The 21,168-nt window shown below is 41.7% G+C and overlaps 1 protein-coding gene across 8 annotated transcripts in view; it reads right to left on the reverse strand.

Moving 5' to 3' along the window:
- The window catches only part of TNIK (TRAF2 and NCK interacting kinase), a 405,908-nt gene that overhangs the window by 167,149 nt on the left and 217,591 nt on the right, over window positions 1–21,168 (reverse strand). The window lies entirely within an intron of this gene.

Consider the following 21,168-nt stretch of genomic DNA (forward strand, 5'->3'; position numbering starts at 1 on the left):
GATAAGCAATGTCTACATTCAGTTCCAACTATAGAGAACAATTATCTAGATCACTGTTATAGAACACCGATAGGGAAGACAGACAGACAGAGATGGACAGACAGATACACACACACACACACACACACACACACACACACACACACACGCACACAGACAGAGATGGACAGACAGATACACACACACACACACACACACACACACACACACACACAGAAATCTTAAATGCTTTAAGGATCAATTTCTATTTAGCATTTACTTTGTAAAACATCTCCATCATTTTGGTTTTTTGGGTTTGTTTTCATAATGGTTGTCAAGTTAACCAAAAAGAGGCAATATTCAATAACTTGTTTTTATCTTCTCTCCAAGGTAAGGGCTAGTGTGAGAGGAAGGGGAGCTAGGTCTGGGTGTGGAGACACAAGTATCTCCTCTGTCAGAAAATACTCAGTAGGTGAAGAAACTTTAGTTTCCTTGATTATGAAAATATCTTGTATTAACAGTCTCAACTGGATATGACTCTGCTATTACTTGAGACTGTAAGTTAATCTCTATCTTAATAAATCTAAATCTAAATAAATCTAAATCTGTGATCAAAGGGACAACATTGAACAGAAGCAACTATTTCCCTGAAAATGGGCAACTTGGGTCTTTGGAACCACAATGAAGTGTCAACCACACAGAATCACAAGAGAATAGGGTGTGGTGAGGGGCCAACACCAGAACAGAAGATTTCTCTTCACTTGCTCCTTGAGATACGTGAAGTCTACCTCCCACTCTCACACAGTAGCAGGGATGACCAATACGTCTAACTTCTAAATGCATTTCATATGTCTTCTAAAATACATTTCAACTATGACTGCTCCCCGGGAGTGTGATGCTGCTTCCAAGATCAGTTGGATTCAAATCCCAGCTGCATAACCTTAGGCGAGTCTCTTAACTGTCTTGGCTTCAGTTTCTTCATCTGAAAAATGGAGATAACGGTACCTGACTCCTGGGATGGCCGTGAAAATTATATGTGATAATGTATATAAAGTGTTTGACAATGCCTGGCACAGATCAGCTGTCAGCAGATGCTGCCTATGATTGTTTGTGACCCTGTCCTGTGCTTCATGTTAAATGTCGTCTTTCCTTCTAGGCCACGTGACTCATGAAGGCCTGGGTCATGTCTCATCGTTGTGTTTCCAGTACCTGGAATGGTGGGTGCTCACCCCACAGATGAAGTGGTGTGTTTATGGATGAAAACAGCAGGTGATGGACGCTTGTAGTTGGGAAGAGGGGAGAGGCTTAGTGCTGTCTGCCCCTTTGCGTCTCATCTTTCTCAGCTTTTTGCATCTATTTTCTCTGACTCTAGTAGCACTTCCTTCACCTTCCGGCCTCCCATCCTGCTCCCTTTCCTCCTTGGTCAGGAAAGAGCTAAAAGAAGGAGGCATCAAGTTGGTAACTCAATATGGACACGGCACAGCCCCTCCTATTTATTTCGACCTTCAAGACAGTAAGGGAGGAGCCGGGAGTGTCACCTCTCAGAGCCCTGAACTGAAGCTCCAGAGGCCTGAGTCCTGTCCAGGTTCTGCTCATGACCAGTAGGTTCATCCGAGACAAGTGATGTAACCCATCTGAGCCCTGGTTCCCTCCTCTGCAAAATGTGGGGGAAAAGGGCTCAGTGGCTGAAAGTGAGGGGAGCAAGTATTATTGTTACCACCACCCCTTTCCACTGCAAAGAGCATTTGGAAATAGTTTTGGCAATGACTGAGTAGTGTAGTGCTACTGCAATTCAGTGTCCAGAGATCAGGAATATTAACTTCAGGCAGAGAGTTAATCTCACACAAGGGAGAAGTAGCAACAGCGCCCTCTGTTGATAAACACTAAACGGCCTCTGGAATTGTCCAGGTCCCAGTAAGAGTCTATGGTGCTGTAATGTTGACCATAGCAAAGGAATCAACAGCTTTTCTTTGGGAATACAGTTGACTCCCGAACAGTGTGAGGGTTGGGACACTGACCCCTGTGGAGTCAAAAATCCATGCATAACTTTTGACTTCTCAAAAATTTAACAAATAATAATCTACTATTCACCAAAAGCCTTACCAATAACATAGATCGGTTGGTTAACATATATCTTGGGGCACTTCTGTGGCTCAGTCGGTGGCTTTTGATTTCTGCTCAGGTCTTGATCTCACAGTTCATGAGTTTGAGCCCCGCACTGGGCTCTGCGCTGACAGTGTGGAGCCTGCTTGGAATTCTTTCTCTCTTTCTCTCTCTCTTTCTCTCTGCCTCTCCCTTGCTTGCACTCTTGCACTCTTTCTCTCTCAAAAATAAATAAACATTAAAAAAAATATGTCCTATAGTGATATATTTTATGGACTGTATTCTTACAATAAAGTAAGCTAGAGAAAAGAAAATGTTATTAAGAAAATCATAAAGAAGAGAAAATACATTTACAATACATACTGTAAAAAATCTGCATGTAAGTGGACCAATGCAGTTCAAGCTCGTGCTGTTCAGGGGTCAACTGTATAAAGTCTTTAAAGTAAGGGCCATAAATCATACCTTAAACAATGGCTGTTTCTCTACTAAAGCACTAAAGAGGGTAGAGAAACTGAAGGCAAATATAGAGGGTCTGAATGGTATCCTAGAGCTGATTCACCTTGAAATTATTATTATTTTTTTTTTTTGAGAGAGAGAAACAGAGTGAGTGGGGAGGGGCAGAGACAGAGTGAGAGAGAGAATCCCAAACAGACTCCACATTATCAGCACGGAGCCCGATGCAGGGCTTGAACCCACGAATTGTGAGATCATGACTTCAGCCAAAACCAAAAGCCAGACACTTAACTGACTGAGCCACCCAAGCGTTCCCACGTTGAAATTCTTTTAATGGCTCCATGCAGCCAGATAAGGGGAAAACCACCTGCATATGGCTTGCAGGGCCTCCTACGAACTGGCCCTCTATCTGCCATACCACCTTGGTAGGCTCCCATCTGCTCTTATTCCGTGGTCCTTGAGACTAAACTATTTGTGTTCTCTAAATGTACCATATTGTTTCTTGCCTCTCTGATGATGTGTTTCCTTGGCCTAAGACACCCTTCACCTCCTGAATCCCTAGTAAACTTATTCACTCTTGTCAGATTCAACTTAAGTACCACCTTCTCTGAAACCTCACTGTCAATCACTCTCCTCTGTGCTACCAATGAACATGTTCATGTTTCTGTTATTGCACTGGGCCCAAAGAACCTGTCCCTCTGTTTTTCCTTCCTACTCTCCCTTCCTTCTTCTCTGGCTTCATTTATAGGAGACCCCTGCCTAGGACCCCTCCCCCCAATCTTATATAGAATCCTCCTGGTTCAAGAAGAGGCTTGACCAGCAAACTCTGGTTTGCTCTGACAGCCACCTCTTTCTCTTCCTCTGTGGGAGCCCGAAGCACCTCTGTCAACACGCAGTTTGAGAAACAGTGCACTTGATCTTTAACTCCTTAAGAAACAGGGGATCCTCTTGGAATTAATAATTTGTAACAAAGACACGTCAACACCTAGTTCTTTCCACCAGCAGCTTGGGAGCCAAGCAGGTCTAGCTCTTGGTCCGGGCCCAAGGTCAGGGAGCAGACATAATACAAGCAATCCATTTCATATTTCAAACACAAGGCACTGGGCAGTTCTTGGTCTGAAATAAATAAATATCTGCTACTTTTTTGAATGTAGAGTATGTTGTTGTTTGGTATTTGTTTTTATTTTAGTAACTGCTCTAATGTCATTAAAGGCAACACTCAGAAAAAAAAAAATTAACCTACTTCTCTCCCATTTTAAATCTCACTTCTAAGCTGAAGAATAGTTCTCGATGGCGCTGACAGATGACTGAATAATATACCCCGGGATGGCAGTTTGGGCTTAAATGAGATCCTGGAGATGGAACAATTAGCAGCCTCAGCTCAGTCCCGGGCAAAGGCATCCCCTGCACTCTGGAATAGGAAGGCTGCTGAGCTGTCAACCTTTGATAGAGGAGGGCCACAAAGGAGGCCGCCTGGCATGAGGTGCCTTTTACATCACTGGAGAATGTCAGCCTCAATTAGGATCCAGATTAAGGCTGACTTTGAGGGAATAGCCAGGAGTCAGCTGACCTAAAGATCACTAGAAACTTGAGGCGCCGTCATTGTTAGGACAGCGTTTGAAGAGGCACATAAAGTGTTCATAAAGTCACAAATAAATTGAGTAGGAAGAGACCCTAAGGTGCCTAATCCACTGCCCTTTTTGAGATGAGGCCAATATCTTACAATTAATGAGGACCTAATGCCAGGGCACTTTCTCCTCTTTCCCAGTTCTGCCATCCAGCTCTTGAATTAAAAATTATTATCACTAAAATTAAAAAAATTATTTTAAACAAATCTTCTTTTCGTATTTTACTTAACTGGAGTTAAACATTGAACTATTCATCTCTATTTCAGGTAGGATTTAAAAGAAAAAAAAATTTTATTTGATTGCAAGGCAACATGACAGGAGAATTTTATTTTATTTTTTACTTTATTAAAAAATAATTTTTTTAATGTTTATTTATTTTTTTTTAATTTTTTTTTCAACGTTTTTATTTATTTTTGGGACAGAGAGAGACAGAGCATGAACGGGGGAGGGGCAGAGAGAGAGGGAGACACAGAATCGGAAACAGCCTCCAGGCTCCGAGCCATCAGCCCAGAGCCTGATGCGGGGCTCGAACTCACGGACTGCGAGATCGTGACCTGGCTGAAGTCGGACGCTTAACCGACTGCGCCACCCAGGCGCCCCAATGTTTATTTATTTTTGAGAGACAGAGAGAGAGAGTGCGAGCGGGGGACAGGCAGAGAGGGAGGGAGACACAGAATCTGAAGCAGGCTCCAGGCTCCACGCTGTATGACAGGAGAATTTTAAAGTGAAAATTTAACATTACCCTTAATTTTAATTTATTTTCACTTATGAAAGAAACAAAAAATCTAAACATAGACTCCATCTATATTTGGATCTAAAATACATATTCAACCAAAGACAAAATAATTTTTATTCTGAAAAAAAAAACCTGAAAGGGAGACAAATGGTTAAAATTTTTTTCTCCACAAAAATTAGAAAAAAAACATCTTATTTAACTGTAGTTGCTGAGTCATTTTTAATAAAAGAATGAAGTGGTTTTTTTTTTCCTTGAAATAACCAACAATAACAAAAATAACAGACTAATTCTAGAAAGGCATAATTGGTATTCGAGTAGGATCCAAGCCTATTGCCAATCATGTCCTCAAGCATAATAAGCCTGTACCCAAGAAAGGAGGAAGAATGGGCCTCACATCCAGGAAAGCAAAGGGTGTGGGGTCACTCAGAACTGGTGAGTGTGGTCCCGCCCCATCCTCAGACACGCATACAAACACACTCTCTCCCCTTCTTCCTTTCTTTTTCCTCACCCTTGAGGTTAAAAAAAACCCTATCTGCTGGTTCTTGTTCTTTGCAAAATAACTCAACACTGCAGTGAAATCTAAATCACTCAAGGATTATAGTACTCTACCCCTTTACCTCCTTCCTAAAACGAATGCAAAAGAAAAACAATGGTTTTGTCTGAAATAGCCATGTAAGCCTTGGCTCTGTTATTGCTGTTATTTTTTTAAGGAACAGCAAGATGGCTTTAGAGCTGGTAGCCTGAGGCTAGCCTGGAAGAAAGAGCACTTTCATTTCTAGGTCACTGAAATACATTTGTTTCCAGCAGAGCACATGAGCAAACTGGGTTTGTGGAAAATGCAGACACTCTACCTACTCTTTCCTTCCCTGCTGTCCAAGGGCTCCCTTACAGGTAGAATGTTTTTAGCTCCTTGTGTTTAGCTTAGATTAGATCTCCCCTTTATCGAGGAAGACTTCACTTTCCTAATTGCAAGTGAGTGTTCTACTGTTGCATTTCCACAGTATCTTACATGAACCCTACCGATCATAGCCAATGCTATGATTTTCAAAATGTGCATCATAAGAACCATGAAAATTGGAGCACCTGGCTGGCTCAGTCAGTACAGCATGTGACTGCTGGTCTCAGTGTCGTCAGTTCAAGCCCCATGTTGGGCATAGAGCTAACTTAAAAATAAACAAAACCCCACAAAGAACCATGAAAATAAATCAAATCAAATGGAAAAAAATCAGAGTGTAGAACATGTAGTAATGGCAGCCGTTGTTTCATGGATAAAATGTCATGGTTACATCTATCTATCTATCTATCTATCTATCTATCTATCTATCTATCTATCATCTATCATTGATGCTATAGTGCATCACCCAGACTTTTCCTTCAAGACCAAAACATCTGATAGCTCTCAGCCAGTTCAATCTCTGGAAAGTGCCCTCAGCTACAAAAGCACTGCCAAAGTCATGCTCCCTCCTGAAGATAGACAAATCAATGATTGGTTGACACAGGAGTATAAAAGTCCCAGCCCTCTTGCCTTAAAGTGGGACAATTCTGAAGGACCATCTCAGCTCCTGATGCCTCTAGCGATGGCTGTGGTCTTTGTAAGACTGCACTGCAGTTCTTCTTTCTTCCGCACAATTCTATTTTCTTCATAGGTATAGACCCTAAGACCACTCCTCAGTAAAACTCCTGCATGTAAATCTCCATCTCAGAGTCTGTTTCCAGAGGAACTCTACCTAAGACACCTGGTGACAGGAATGGCTTGAGGAAACAGGTTCTTAGAGTAGCTGCAAGGAGACCCCCATCAGTGGCTCTCGGATAGCCCCTGGCATGCTACAGCAGTGTCACTGTCGGGATGTTCGCTAGTAGGGAAGTGGAGTAGAGTAGGATACAGGTGCAAGAGAATTCACTAGTGATTCTAATATTTCAGACTTTTGAGAGGTCCAAGAGAAACAGTAATTAAAAAAGAATGGAATCAGATGGCTTCTGCTTTTGCTGACAGCCATTGATGTACTAGAAAAAAACAAAGAAAAGCCAAGGGCAATTAACCATCAACTGAAGGCAATCTGTGAAAATCATCAGGGAGTTGAGGTTTAAATCCTGAGGCCTGTGCACTGTCTTCAAATAAGATGGGGACATCTCTGCTGTAGGCTCAGAGGGGTCAGGGAAATAGAAGATTTCAAGCTCTCAAGCACATCAAATTGGATGTCTCCTTTTCAAGTTTCAGAGTCTCATTCCTTCCCAATTAGACTCAAGTTGGAGATTCAACCTTTTCTTCTACCCTGATAATTCATTCCTGGGACTGGTCCTAAGCTTTTGCTATCCTCAGGCTGCAGAAGAGAATTCGTTTTTTTTTTTTTTTTTTTTTCAACGTTTATTTGTGGGACAGAGAGAGACAGAGCATGAACGGGGGAGGGGCAGAGAGAGAGGGAGACACAGAATCGGAAACAGGCTCCAGGCTCTGAGCCATCAGCCCAGAGCCCGACGCGGGGCTCGAACTCACGGACCGCGAGATCGTGACCTGGCTGAAGTCGGACGCTTAACCGACTGTGCCACCCAGGCGCCCCGAGAATTAGTTTTTTTTATTTTTAATGCCACCCAAAATTGTGGTAAAGGGACAACGGCATAGTCAAGCCTGAGAAAGTCATGGTAAGCATGCCTCAGACTTCTCAGGAACGAGGATCAGGTCACCCGAACAGGTCAGCCACATAGACAGCAAAAGTACTAACCAAGGAGAGAAGAAGTGAAATGGATAGTAGAGGAGGGAAATGATGAGCATAAGCTGCAGCCATTAGATAAGATGTAGTTGGGGGCTTCTTATAACATTGTCAAAGAGAAGAGACCAGCTAGAATACTAGAGGAGCTGTTTCCAAATGTATACAAAATAGGCAGGTCCAAGCGTCACAAGGGATTGACTATAATGGATGTTGTGGTGTGCCACACAAATCCCTTCCTCAGTACCTAGGTGTTCTGCTTCTCTTCAGGAGCTGCCCTTAGCCAAAGAGAACAGCTAGACCCAAGGTCATACTCCCTGACTAGAGGGAGTAAGCATTCGATGACTATTAATGAAGGTAGCAAGCGTTCAGTGACAGGTAGATGTGGGAATATAAAAGCCTGCGTCACTTATGTGAAGGTGGAACAACTCTGAAGGGCCATCCCAACTCCAAAGCTCCTTTTTGGGATTTTTGGGATTGCCTAGGGCCTTGTAAGTGCATTCAACTTCTTCCTCTGCTCAAAACTATCTTTACTCTCCCACAGGTGTTAATTCTGAGAACACTCCCCAAAATACTTCCTATAATCTCTGTCCTCAAAATTTGTTTCCCAGGGAACTCCATCAAAGGCTCCATCCTTCCTCTCTTTCTTTCTCTTCTTTCTTTCTCTTCTTTCCTTTCTTTCTTTCTTTCTTTCTTTCTTTCTTTCTTTCTTTCTTTCTTTCTTTCTTTCTTTCTTCTTCCATTCTTCCTTTACTCTTTCTCCCTTACTTCCTATCTTTCCTTTATTTCCTTTCCTTCTCTCTCTCTCTCTCCCCTTCCTCCCTTTCTTCCTTTACCTTTTCCTCTTTCTTTCTTCCTTATTTGATATTAATGTATAATATTTCTTACCAGATCTGAGGTGAAAGTTTTTTTGTTTTTTTTTTTTTTTTGGTTTTTTGTTTGTTTGTTTTGTTTTTTCAGTTTTTACAAAAACTCTGACCTAAAGGATGAACAAAATGAACTAAGTTGAGTGTTAGGAAATATATCTAGATAATGGGAACATGTCCAAAGGTCCTGTTATGCTATGGTTACTAGAGTATTTCAGTAACTAAAAATAGGCCAGTATGGCTGGAATGGAGAGAAAGTGTCTAGCAAGTCCAAGAAAGGGCTCACAGGCTACTTTGAGGAATTCTGCCTTTATCGTAAGACCAATGGACAGCCAGTGAAGGGTCTGAAACAAGGGTGTAAAGTCACCAAGTTTGCATTTTGAGAAGATTGCTCTAGGGACAGGACAGAGAATAGAGGAAATAGAAAGGATGATGGAAATATAGCATTTATAATGTTAGTTACTAATTAATTCAGTTGAGAGAGGATGGCAACTTGGACTGGGATGGAAGTAAGGGAGGGGGTGAAAAGTGGATGGAATCAAGAGATATTCAGAAGATCAAATCATCAAGGCCAGGGAATGGCTTGGATACATATTTACCCTGCACCTCCTGCACCTCCTACAGTGCTTGGCACAGCAGGGACTCAGAGCAAATAGGTGTTTACTAGTGAGACAAGTAGTGAGATCTGAGGGTTGTAGTCAGGTTCATGGTCACCATGAACCTTCAGCACCATCCATATGTCCATATCAGTTTCTTCCACTTCTCGCCATTTCTTTCCTTTTTTTTTTTTTAATGTTTATTTATTTTTGAGAGAGAGAGAGAGAAAGAGGGAGAGGCAAGATGCAAGTGGGGGAGGAGCAGAGGGAGAGAGACACACAGAATCTGAAACAGGCTCCAGGCTCTGAGCTGTCAGCACAGAGATCGACGCAGGGCTCAGACTCACAAACCATGAGATCATGACCTGAGCCAAAGTCAGATACTTAACCGACTGAGCCACCTGGCACCCCGTTCCCCCATTTCTATCCAGGCACAAAGTGTACAAGCAGATGGGGTGAGACTGTGAGCAAGAATCTCAATCATCTCACTCATAAATAAGACATGAGAAGACGAATTTAGTAGATGAAATTCCTTTAAACTTGATAGAGAGGCCAATCAACGTGCCCTCTGCACAGATCACAGAGACTAGGAATTGGCTTTAGCTTTCCCTCTGAGCTATAATGATGAGAGTGAAGGTGTACTCTTGATTTGCCAGTCCCAGTTAAGATTAAAGCATAGTTAAGAGACCTATCTGGACATCTTCAAGAATGCTACCTTTCTTTGGCACACCATGTCTTGAGTCAAAGAAGTAGACAAAACAACTTCATGAAAAGACTCCAAAGATCCTTCTAATCAAGGAACATGAACTGTGACAGGATATATTTGAACCAGTGTCTGCTCCTAGGGTTTCCCCAGGTTAAATAAGGACTTTATTTTTCCTTGGCCCGTATATGCCATTCATCAGTAGCATAAAAAAATCCTGCTCTCCGTATCTGTCGAACTGAGATCCAGCCATCACACTGCATCCAGACTTGTGGCAAAGACGAAGCAAGGCACTGACACAGGACAGTTCCCAAGCAACAGCTCCCCATCTCAACACCAGTCACTGTGAATTCCTCTGTTTGGCACCTCTGCGAGGCAGAAAATGGATTGTTTTCAAGACTGTTCAGGGCTGGGCCAACTGAGAATGAGGCTTGCTCACAGACACAGGGTGGGGAAGAAAAGACTCTCATTTTTCTTTGTTGGAACCTAGGAGTCCTGTCTTCAGGGCTGACAGTTTGGCTCAGTTTATAAATCAAAATGGATGATTAAAACGAAAAAAAATCAAATATTCACAATTTTTAGCAGACAATAGTTAATGTATGCAGATTCCATGGCAGGGAGCCTAATGCCTGTACCCAGGAAAGGCACGCACAGCTGAAGTGACAGCAGTGACGAGGCAGACAGGCTGCAGGGTGAGGAGAGCTCAGAAAAGTAGCAGAACCAGTCTCTTGGCCATGGCCTTAAGCCAGGAACACACTTCCCAGTAACCTCTTCTCTCAATCCAAAAAAGGGAGCACAAAACCAAAGACCTTATGGGCTCTCATCTAATTTATGCCACAGAAGTACCACAATCATTGATGGTTTGTGTACATGAATTTCTGGGAGGATTTTTGAACCTCCTAGATGTAGGGTTTGAAAGATGGGGAAAGAATATGTATATATAGCCAACTCTTTTTTTTTTTTTTTAATTTTTTTTTTTTTTCAACGTTTATTTATTTTGGGGACAGAGAGAGACAGAGCATGAACGGGGGAGGGGCAGAGAGAGAGGGAGACACAGAATCGGAAACAGGCTCCAGGCTCCGAGCCATCAGCCCAGAGCCTGACGCGGGGCTCGAACTCACAGACCGCGAGATCGTGACCTGGCTGAAGTCGGACGCTTAACCGACTGCGCCACCCAGGCGCCCCGTATATATAGCCAACTCTTAAGCCTCCCCAATGTTCTACTCCTCCCCGCCCAGCACAAAAGCCCTCCCTATTCCCTGAATCGGTGTCCCCTGCGTATATAGATGGCATTTGAAAGCTCTGGTTCCTGGACACCAGTCCAGGATGAAGTGTATACTCAACTTCAGGAAAAGGAGGAAAATAAGGACTCTGTGGCATTTTTTTTTTTCCAGAAAGCCAGAGATATTCAATTTAAGTAGTTTCCATTAAGATACTTGATGGGAAAAAATGTCCTTAACGAAACATTCTTAAAGATTAGTCTTTAAAGAGTAAAAGTAAACTTTATGTTGATTTTCAATGGTTATTTTGTTTTTTACTGGGATTTTTCTATTGGGTGAGATTTTAGTACTCTGAAATCTGAGAGTCTGAGCACGGCGTTTTAAAATACATGGGTGCAGCACAATAGAGAGGTAAGTAATCTCCTTAAGATACAAAGATGGGCTGTTCTTGACGCAGGTTATAAGAGTTCACAGCAACAGTGGACAGCTCCTAATAGCTTACAGTAGACAGTGTGAAGGATACTGGAGTCAACTCCTGTCTCCTCTGAGCTCACTTAGTTCCCAAAGTCTTTGGACATTCAGTCTGCCAGGCACATGGCTGCTATACTTCTAGAGCCAAAAGCTCCTCAAAGGCCAGGACTTGGCCTGATGTGTCCTCAGTCCTGTCGTTGTCTAGGACAGCATCTGACAAAGAGTAGGTGTTAAATCACACCTGGAAACGTGAAATTTCTAGCCCTAGTGGACCTTGTAAGCTGCCTCAAATCACAGTGAACAGAAAGACTCCAGTGATCCATCATGGCTTAACCTGGGAGAAGTATGACAGAATTTGAGGCAATGTCTACGTCAGAGTGGCAGATAGCTTTTCTCTCAAGCAATAAGAAACTGTAAGAATGGCTCCCAGTATGGTAACTGGAGGAAGAGGCCACTTGCTCAAGAAGGCTTTGTTTTTGTTCCCTTTTCCAAGTGCTAACCAACCCTCTGGGTCACTGGAATGAGCCCTGGAGGTGTGAGCAGGTATTAGAGTTCTGCATTCCACCATCTCACAATTGACCTGATCTAGGAAAGGGTCAGGGAGAGAAAGATATGACAAGAGAGAAGCAAGGCCCAGACACTGCCCTGCACAAGTTCCTCTATCTCTGCGTTCTCTTTTCCTGAGAGAATACTAACTGAGGCAGAACAGATTCACCTCTTCTTGGAGAAAAGTAGCTCATTTTGTCAGATTTTTGAGTCAACAGTTCCCTCTTTAGAGACTACTTTAGGAGGTGACCCTGTCTTCCCCTCAGTACCTCTGGCAGACCCTTTTGCTCACTCCATCCCACTTCCTAGCTGCAGATTAAGAAGATCTACTACGTTCTCTCCCCAGACCTGCATCAGTTTGTCAATCACAGCCCAACACTAGCCCTGTCTTTTTGGAGATTTACAACCATGTGGTCAGGAGTGGGTGGGTTGGCTTTGCACCACGAGGCACCATAGGCAACTAGGCAGAGATAGATAATAATGATGATGATAAAAAAGACAGTGCTACATTTCATTTCACCTAATTTATGGCTTCAATAGGAAGCCAGTCTACCCACAGTGCCGTCTGGGTTACTTAATAACAGAGTGTCTATGGCAGCAGCAAGAACAGGTCTGGAATTGGAGGTATGGGGGAAGGAAAGAACGACACCGGTGTGGTGAGAAAAAAACAAAGGGAAAGGACCACTGTGTCCCCAGCTATCATTCTCGGGCAGCAGGGACACAAATAGGGACTCACTTGACTATCAGGGCTGTTGATGAATAAACTCTCTCCCACAGTGTCCTCAAACCCCCAGAAGTTTTAATTAAAACATAAGAAATGTCAGCTGGAGAAGCACTGGAATATAATTAGGGCCCACCAAATCTAAAGTAATGCGGGGAAAGAAGACTAGTAATGAAAGGGAAGCTTTCATGTTCTTACGGAATCCCTGCTCTGTTGCCGACACAAAAATCAATTTCAATAGGCTTTAGTTGTATCTGAGCAGGAACGCGGGCGACAGATGAAATTTAGTGAGCAATTTATTTAAGTTATAATGATTCTCATGGGGGAAAAAAAAAGTCCACAATGAGCGCTTCCAAACAAATACCTCCTCTGTAAGGACTCTGTAAGAATGTGTGTGTCTAGACAGATGGTATGGATGTGGGTATAAGTATTGGCATAAAACGGTCATATATGTTTTATCCTAAAAAAATGTCGTTAAAGTCTCTACCTCACTCCATTTAAGGGGTGGTTTTGACTCAGCCCCCAAAAGACATTTGGGGTGTCTGGGGACGTTTTTTTTTTGATTGTCAAGACTGGTATTACTGATACCCCATGGGTAGAAGCCAGAGATGCTATCAGACATTCTACAATGCACAGTACATTTCCCTCCCCCAACAAAGAATTTTGGGGCCCAAAATGTCAATGGAGCCAAGACTGAAAATCCCTGCTTTAAAAGAATTTAACATTTAATAGGTGCTCAATGAATGCTGAGTTCTATTTAAAGTCACATTTCTTGGGCGCCTGGGTGGCGCAGTCGGTTAAGCGTCCGACTTCAGCCAGGTCACGATCTCGCGGTCCGTGAGTTCGAGCCCCGCGTCGGGCTCTGGGCTGATGGCTCAGAGCCTGGAGCCTGTTTCCGATTCTGTGTCTCCCTCTCTCTCTGCCCCTCCCCCGTTCATGCTCTGTCTCTCTCTGTCCCAAAAATAAATAAACGTTGAAAAAAAAAAAAAAAAAAAAAAGTCACATTTCTTGGGGCGCCTGGGTGGCTCAGTCGGTTAACCATCTGACTTCAGCTCAGGCCATGATCTCTCAGTTCATGAATTCGAGCCCGGCATTGGGCTGTCTGCTGCTAGCACAGAGCCCGCTTGAGATCCTCTGCCTCCCTCTCTCCCTGCCCCTCCCTTGTTCATGCTCTCTCTCTCAAAAATAAATAAATATTTTAAAAAAAAAGTCATATTCTCCACCAGGTCACAAAAATCAAAAGGTAAGTTCTTGCTCTAAGGGATCTCCCGTAGGGCCAGGGAGGGAGATGGACGTGGTATTGTTCTTTCTTTGCTTAGCAGCACTTACAAATGAGGGGCATATTTCTCAAGTTCCAATACCCATGATCTTCTGGAACACAGGTAACACCCAGTGGCCCATAAGACCACTTTCCATTTGGCTTTTGTATGTGTAAGAAGCCAATTCCAAGATCTTCACTGTTTCCCAATTAAGCAGCATTTCCTAAATTAAAACAAACAAAACTATTAAAGTAGTATTGGGGCTAGGTAGAATTTGATTTGTGATAATTGCACACAGAATTTTGTTAATTTTGTTATAATTTTGCTAATTACATTAATTTTTGAAAGAATAGCCTTTTTTTCATTTCTCAACAACGCTTTATAGTGCGTATGTGTGCGTTCTTTCCCTCTTTTCAAATGTTTAGTTATAGGTTTTAATTACTGGCAGCTCAATTCAGGAAATACATTGCTCTGTCTGATTAAAATATAAATCATGATGAAACTTTAAGCTTAAAATATAAGGGTCAGTTATAAGAGAACAAAGGTGTTTGCTTTTATCCAACGTAAGTTCTTCAAATGAAGGGATATAGGAATCTTGCTGTTGCCATTGATGTTTCCAAGAAATAAGGAAAGCAGAATTTGCTTTCTGTGGAAAGAACAAGATGAGCAACATTATGCTTTATCAGTGACAACCATTCGCCGCCTCTTAGGTACCTGAGGATTCAAGAACTCAAGTGTTTTGGAGGCGGTCAAGGAATAATATCCATACATGGATCTCCCACACAGTGTCTGAGAGGAGTGATTACAGCATAGTAATGGCTCCACCTGCAACAGCGCAAGACCCGGATCTCTGCAAAGGCTGAAAATCTCTCTCCCCACCAAGGAAGTCTCCGGTGTCAGCACAGACTGCATTAGCGATTGTGCTTTCCAAGCGAAGTCCTGCAAATCCTTCTTTGGGTAGGAGGGCGAGAGGACAAAAAGGACGTTTGAAAACGGAATGCCATTTTATAAATGCAGGCAGCTCCTACATATTCATAATCTTTCAACGTGGTGGCCAGCGAGGACGACAGCAATTTGTCAGCAGACACATCCATCCCTGGTAACAGGGAGTAAGAACTCATGTGCCTCTTAGAAAACTATACCCTCGTTCAGCAATAATATTCAGAACACTTAAGTCTGAAATCTTGGGGAGGTGGGTGAAATATGATAACACCGTGAGAAAGAACTTAGGCTCTTTAAGTGAAAATGACATACCCTGAGCTCTGAGCAGGCTGGAACAGGCAGGTAGCTGACTAGCTTATAAACACAATGATTTCCAGCTAAATTTAGCTGCAATCTGACCTTGACCTGTCAGGTAGTTTCCTCCTAACGAGGGCGAGGTTTTCCTGACTCCAGTGAAATTCTTCTCTCCCACCACATTTTGATGCCTCCTGCTTAGATCAACTGATGAGGGATGATGAGAAGGGCGAGGAGAGCATCTTGCTGACTTCCCTGACTATGTTCTCTTCTTAAGCAGGGATTTCCCCTGGCCTAAGAGACAGCGAGCGGAGGGGATCCCCATAGGTCCTACGGAGGAGTGTGGAAATCAAGAGATAAGGCTTAGGAGGAGGGTGAGGTGCCCTTGTATGAGGTACTGGACCTAGAGCTACTTTTGGTCAATAGTTTCCTTCTCTGTAAAACAGGTATAAATTAATAAGGATTAAATTAATATATATAAACACACTCGGTATAGGGGCTGAGTAAATGATGACGACGTTGCATGTTTTTAGAGTGACTACAAGGTTCGATTTCTGACCTTGTCTCCTGTTGTCCTCCTCACCCCGGCTTACTTAGCATGCTCCAGGCAGAGAGCCTTTCTCCCTTTCCTCCGACATGCCTGCACACTCTCCCTGCTTTGTTTGTTCAACTGCTTCCTTCACATCCTGACTGAAAAGTCACCTTCTCTAGGAATCCTTTTCTGGCCATCCTAACTTCAACTCCGCCCTAACTCTTACTAGCCTCCTTCCCTCCTGCTTTACTACTATCTAATGGATTACATGTTTTCTTTAGTTATCATATGTATTGGACATCTCTCTCCAGAATGGAGGCGTCTTGGGGGCAGGCCCTTCTCTTTGTGTTGTTCACTATTTCATCCTTAGTAGCAGATCGGTGCCTATACAGAGTAAACACTCAATGGGTATGTACTGTCTGAACGAATTACCAACCTCTTTGTGGAAACACTTTTCCAAGTCCCTCTGTTCTCTCTTTTAAAGAGCACAGCCTCTCTTATTTGACAGTGTAACAACTCTTATCGAGCAAGTACTGTCATCAAATGAGGAAACTGCAGCTCAGAGAAGCAAGGTTTTGCAGGGCATAGTTTCCTTTCAGACTGGCCTTGCATCTAAGTAAACCAAGCAAGAACGGACCATCTCCATCTTTTTCCGTGCTATTTAAAATTCTCCCTAAAGCCGAAAGGGTGAAGAACAGAGCTATAATTCAAATGCCTGACAGTCTGAGTATATTTTATCTGGGAAGATTTGTGGAACTCTATATAGCTGTTTTATTTAGATATTATCAACATGGATTGAAAAGTTGCACAATATCGAATACTGAAATGCTGCTGCTAGCAGCAACCAACAGATCAACCTTACAGGTAGCAACTGATGAAGAGGCCATGCTTTTTGAACCAAAGAGAACATCTGATAACCTTCCCTTGACACAAATATGAAAAGATGGAGCTAGCAACTTTGCCTAAACCTTTTAGACCGCCATCAGCTAAGTTCATCTGCACAAAAGAATGAGGAATTGCCTTTCCTTCCTCCTCTTCCTCATTTCCAGGTGTGGAATAGGTATAGGGACATACACATCACACAACAAGTCTAATTTAAATCTCATTGCCCAGACCCGATTTCTATCACCTGGGGCCTTAGAGGTACTTGCTTACTATCCAGAAGATCCGTATCAGTCTGCATTTCCTTGGCATTTAGCTTAGCAATCTTGTGCTTGCAACATTAATGGTTTATTTCTTTGGTGGCTTCTGTCTTCAGAAGTGGTGGTAAGAAAATCAAAATGGTGTTCATTCAAGCAAAAAGCTGAACTAAGAGTTTTTAATTATTGAAATATACCATATATCTCAGTAACTCCTAACCAGAAAATTTGTCTTAGATTTAATAAACCATTAAATGACTATAATTTAAAGACTGTAATTCAATGCCAATAATAATCAGTATAGCAATTTATTAGTCATTGATGGACATTCAACAGTTTATAGATCTGAATTTTTTTTTTATTTTTTTTTATTTTTTTATTTTTCAACGTTTATTTATTTTTGGGACAGAGAGAGACAGAGCATGAACGGGGGAGGGGCAGAGAGAGAGGGAGACACAGAATCGGAAACAGGCTCCAGGCTCTGAGCCATCAGCCCAGAGCCCGACGTGGGGCTCGAACCCACGGACCGTGAGATCGTGACCTGCCTGAAGTCGGACGCTTAACCGACTGCGCCACCCAGGCGCCCCTATAGATCTGAATATTAAAAAATACATAAGAATTGTACATATTCTTGAACTCTACCTTTAAAAATACACTACCTTTCTATTTTTACAGTTTTTTAATGTTTTTAAAAGTCCTTTTGAGAGGAATACATTTTAGAAAACAAATTCAGAAGTCATGAAAAAATCTTTGGGAGATAGTAAATGCAGTGTCCCTGAAGGAGGAAAAAAAACCCATATATATTCTATTCAGAATTTGATCTGTTCTCAATTTTTCAACATGGCTCTAGGCAAATCTCTTTAATTTTTCATGTATTTTCTAAAGAAAGAAAATAGAAATACTTGCTATGCCTGTTTTTCCTTACAGGAAAAAAAATGTAAACAGAAGCAAGCACATAGAGTGAGTGTTTATGACTCACCTTATCGAGTCAACACTTCATTGGTATTGTTCATGATACCTCGCAATGGAGTTGTCTGACCTTGACAGTTTCTGTTCAGGGGCTCACAATATATCATAAATACAATCAGTACCGTATTCCACTATTAAACAAAATAATGTCAATAAAAAACTTTCCAAAAGGGCATCATTTCTACAAACTGAAATAGATTTCAGTGCACATTGGAATGTGGTCAGGTTTTTACAAAGAAAGGTCTTATGAAGAAAATATACCCATTCACATAAAATGAGTAGAACAATTACGATACTAATAATAATAAAAAAAACTTCTTACCCTACTCACAAGCCACATAGTTATACAACTCCAAGAAACACCATTCCTATTCTTTTCTGTATGAATGGAGTTTCCTGGAGTTGACCAGGACGGCAGCCCTGTTGATTAAAATGTAAATTCATAAGCTACTTACTGAGCATCTACTGTGTATAAAACACTCTGTCGATCTCAGAGGAGCCTGAATCATCATTATCATCATCATCATCATCATCATCATCATCATCAAAATTATTAAAATTTCTTACACTAGTTTAATTTCATTTTAATAGATTTTACTCCTAAAAGAAGATTTACAGGAGTAGAAGGTTTTTTTTCACAAGTTTGCTCCATTTTTAGAAGCTTCCTCAAAATTAACCCATGACCAACATAAAGTTATGGCATGACATTTTTAGAAAGACACCATTAAAAGCAAAATATATGCTGGCCTCATAAGTCACAATTATTACCTTGAAGAAAAATAGCAAGAAAGAAATCTACCTTATCTCATTGAGAAAGAATCATTTTTATTAGATCCAGAATATTCTTCCCTAATTTACTTTGCAAGTTCCTCCAAAACAACCCTAATGCAGAAAAACAAAACAAAACAAAACTGAAGAGGATTGAGATTCTAGAGAGGCTGTTTTCTAAGGCCATTTTCATTTTGTGCTTTCTATTATACTATTCTCAGCACATACTCTTTTACTGGGGGTGGGGGGCTTTTCTCAAAGAATTTAATAAATGGTAGCAAAAAAAGGGACTTCCTACACTCCAATTTGTATTTGCCAGCACAAGATCACTCTCTAGTCTGGTCACATACTATCTCTGTCACAGCTTTAGGTGAATACACTATTAAAAAAAATATCACACTTTCAACCTGAAGTTTAAAATATCAGCTTTGGGGGGCGCCTGGGTGGCTCAGTCAGTTAAGTGTACAACTTGGGCTCAGGTCATGATCTTGTGAGTTCATGGGTGCGGGCCCCGCATCAGGCTCTGTGCTGATGGCTCAGAGCCTGGAGCCTGCTTTGGATTCTGTTTCCCTCTCTCTCCGCGCCTCCCCTACTCACGCTCTGTCTCTCTCTCGAAGTAAATAAACATTAAAAAAAAATTTTTTTTTAAATACCAGCTTTTGTGTTACAAAGGTCATATGTAAATAAACGTTATGATTGTATTTTATTAATTGAAACACCCATATCTGATATTCAATTACTAGAAAAATTAATTCAATAGGATAACAACAACTGTCTGGTTCTCTATAGATTATAGGAGCGTGTTTAAATTTCAACATGAGACCTCAAATTACTATGAGATTTTGAAAAAAGAGGAAGTTGCTTAAACCAATTTGTATAAGCTTCCTAACTATTTTGTTTTTAAATACACCAATATTTATAAACAGTTTCTTTCTGGATTGCCAATAATATTCTCACAACCTTTTAGAAAATACACTGTTAAAGCAAAGGATTAGGGAAAGGAAGTTGGAATAAAAGGACATAGTAATTCAGGTCTGTTGAACTTCTACTTCCATTGTGTCTAAATGAGCCAGCTATGTGGGGATTTGGGTCCTATAAAACAGACCTTTTTACTCTTCAACACTGCACTTAGGTAAAGAAGTAATTACTACAAACTCCCAACAACCTAAATCAATGTTGGGGTAGTTAGAGGATCCTATGAGAGTGACCTGAATGATTTGGTAAACAAAACAATTGGGGAAAGGTATCAACATGTTTATGATATCACAGCCTAAGGATCAGGCTAGGAAAAAAATACAATGACAAACATTAAATATATGAGTAATGCTCAGCCAGTTTACCACCACTTTGTATCAAAAATAAGAGAAACAATGGGGTGCCTGGGTGGCTCAGTCAGTTGAGTGTCTGACTTGATTTCAGCTCAGGTCATGATCTCACAGTTCATGAGATCAAGCCCTGCATTGGGCTCTGCACTGGCAGCATGGAGCCTGCTTGGAATTCTCTCTCTCCTTCTTTCTCTGTCCCTCCCCTGCTTGCACTCTCTCTTTCTCAGAATAAATAAATAGACATTAAAAAAAGAGTAAGAGAGGGGTGGCCTGGGTGGCTCAGCCGGTTGAGAGGTCATGGTCACCAGTTCCGGTCATGATCTCAAGGTTCTTGAGTTTGAGCCCCATGTTGGGCTCACTGCTGTCAGTGCAGAGCCACTTCAGATCCTCTGGCCCCTTCTCTCTCTGCCCCTCCCCTGCTTGTGCACTCTCTTTCAAAAATTTTTTTTCAAAACATTGAAATGAAAAGAATAAGAGAAACAATAGATTTAAACCATAATTTAAACATTTCTAATTTTCTTTTTTTTTAATTTTTTTAATGTTTATTTTTAAGAGAGAGAAAGAGAGAGAGAGAGGGAGAGAGACAGAGTAGGATTAGGGGAGGGGCAGTGAGAGAGGAAGACACAGAATCTGAAACAGGCTTCAGGCTCTGAACTGTCAGCACAGAGCCCAACGCGGGGCTCAAACTCACCAACCACGAAATCATGACCTGAGCCGAAGTCAGATGTTTAACTGACTGAGCCACCAAGGCGCCCCAAAATGTCTAATTTTCTTACAGATTTATGAAAGTGATCATCAGGTCAGAGTTACCTAGGAAGGCTGTGACCTCTTCTTAAGATATTTTCTCAAAAATTAAATTAGATCTTCATGATTTTGGTATGATGACAGTATTGTAGTACTCCATAATGGAAGAGGGAAAGACTGGATTAGGTTTTAAAAATCTGTGAGGTAATTTTTAGAGTTTATACATTTATCTCCTATAGATCGTCTCATTTGATTCTGATAATTTTCCTTTAAATGCCTACTCTGGGGCGCCTGGGTGGCTCAGTCAGTTAAGCATCTGACTTGGGCTCAGGTCATGATCTCAAGGTTCTTGAGTTTAAGCCCCGGATTGGGCTTGCTGCTGTCAGCACAGAGACTGCTTCGGATCCTCTGTCTCCCTCTCTCTCTGCCCCTCCCCTACTCACACATTCTCTCTCTCTCAAAATAAATA

This window comes from Puma concolor, chromosome C2 (assembly GCF_028749965.1).
Source record: "Puma concolor isolate L17-30 chromosome C2, mPumCon1.1.hap2, whole genome shotgun sequence".
Lineage (NCBI taxonomy): Eukaryota > Metazoa > Chordata > Mammalia > Carnivora > Felidae > Puma > Puma concolor.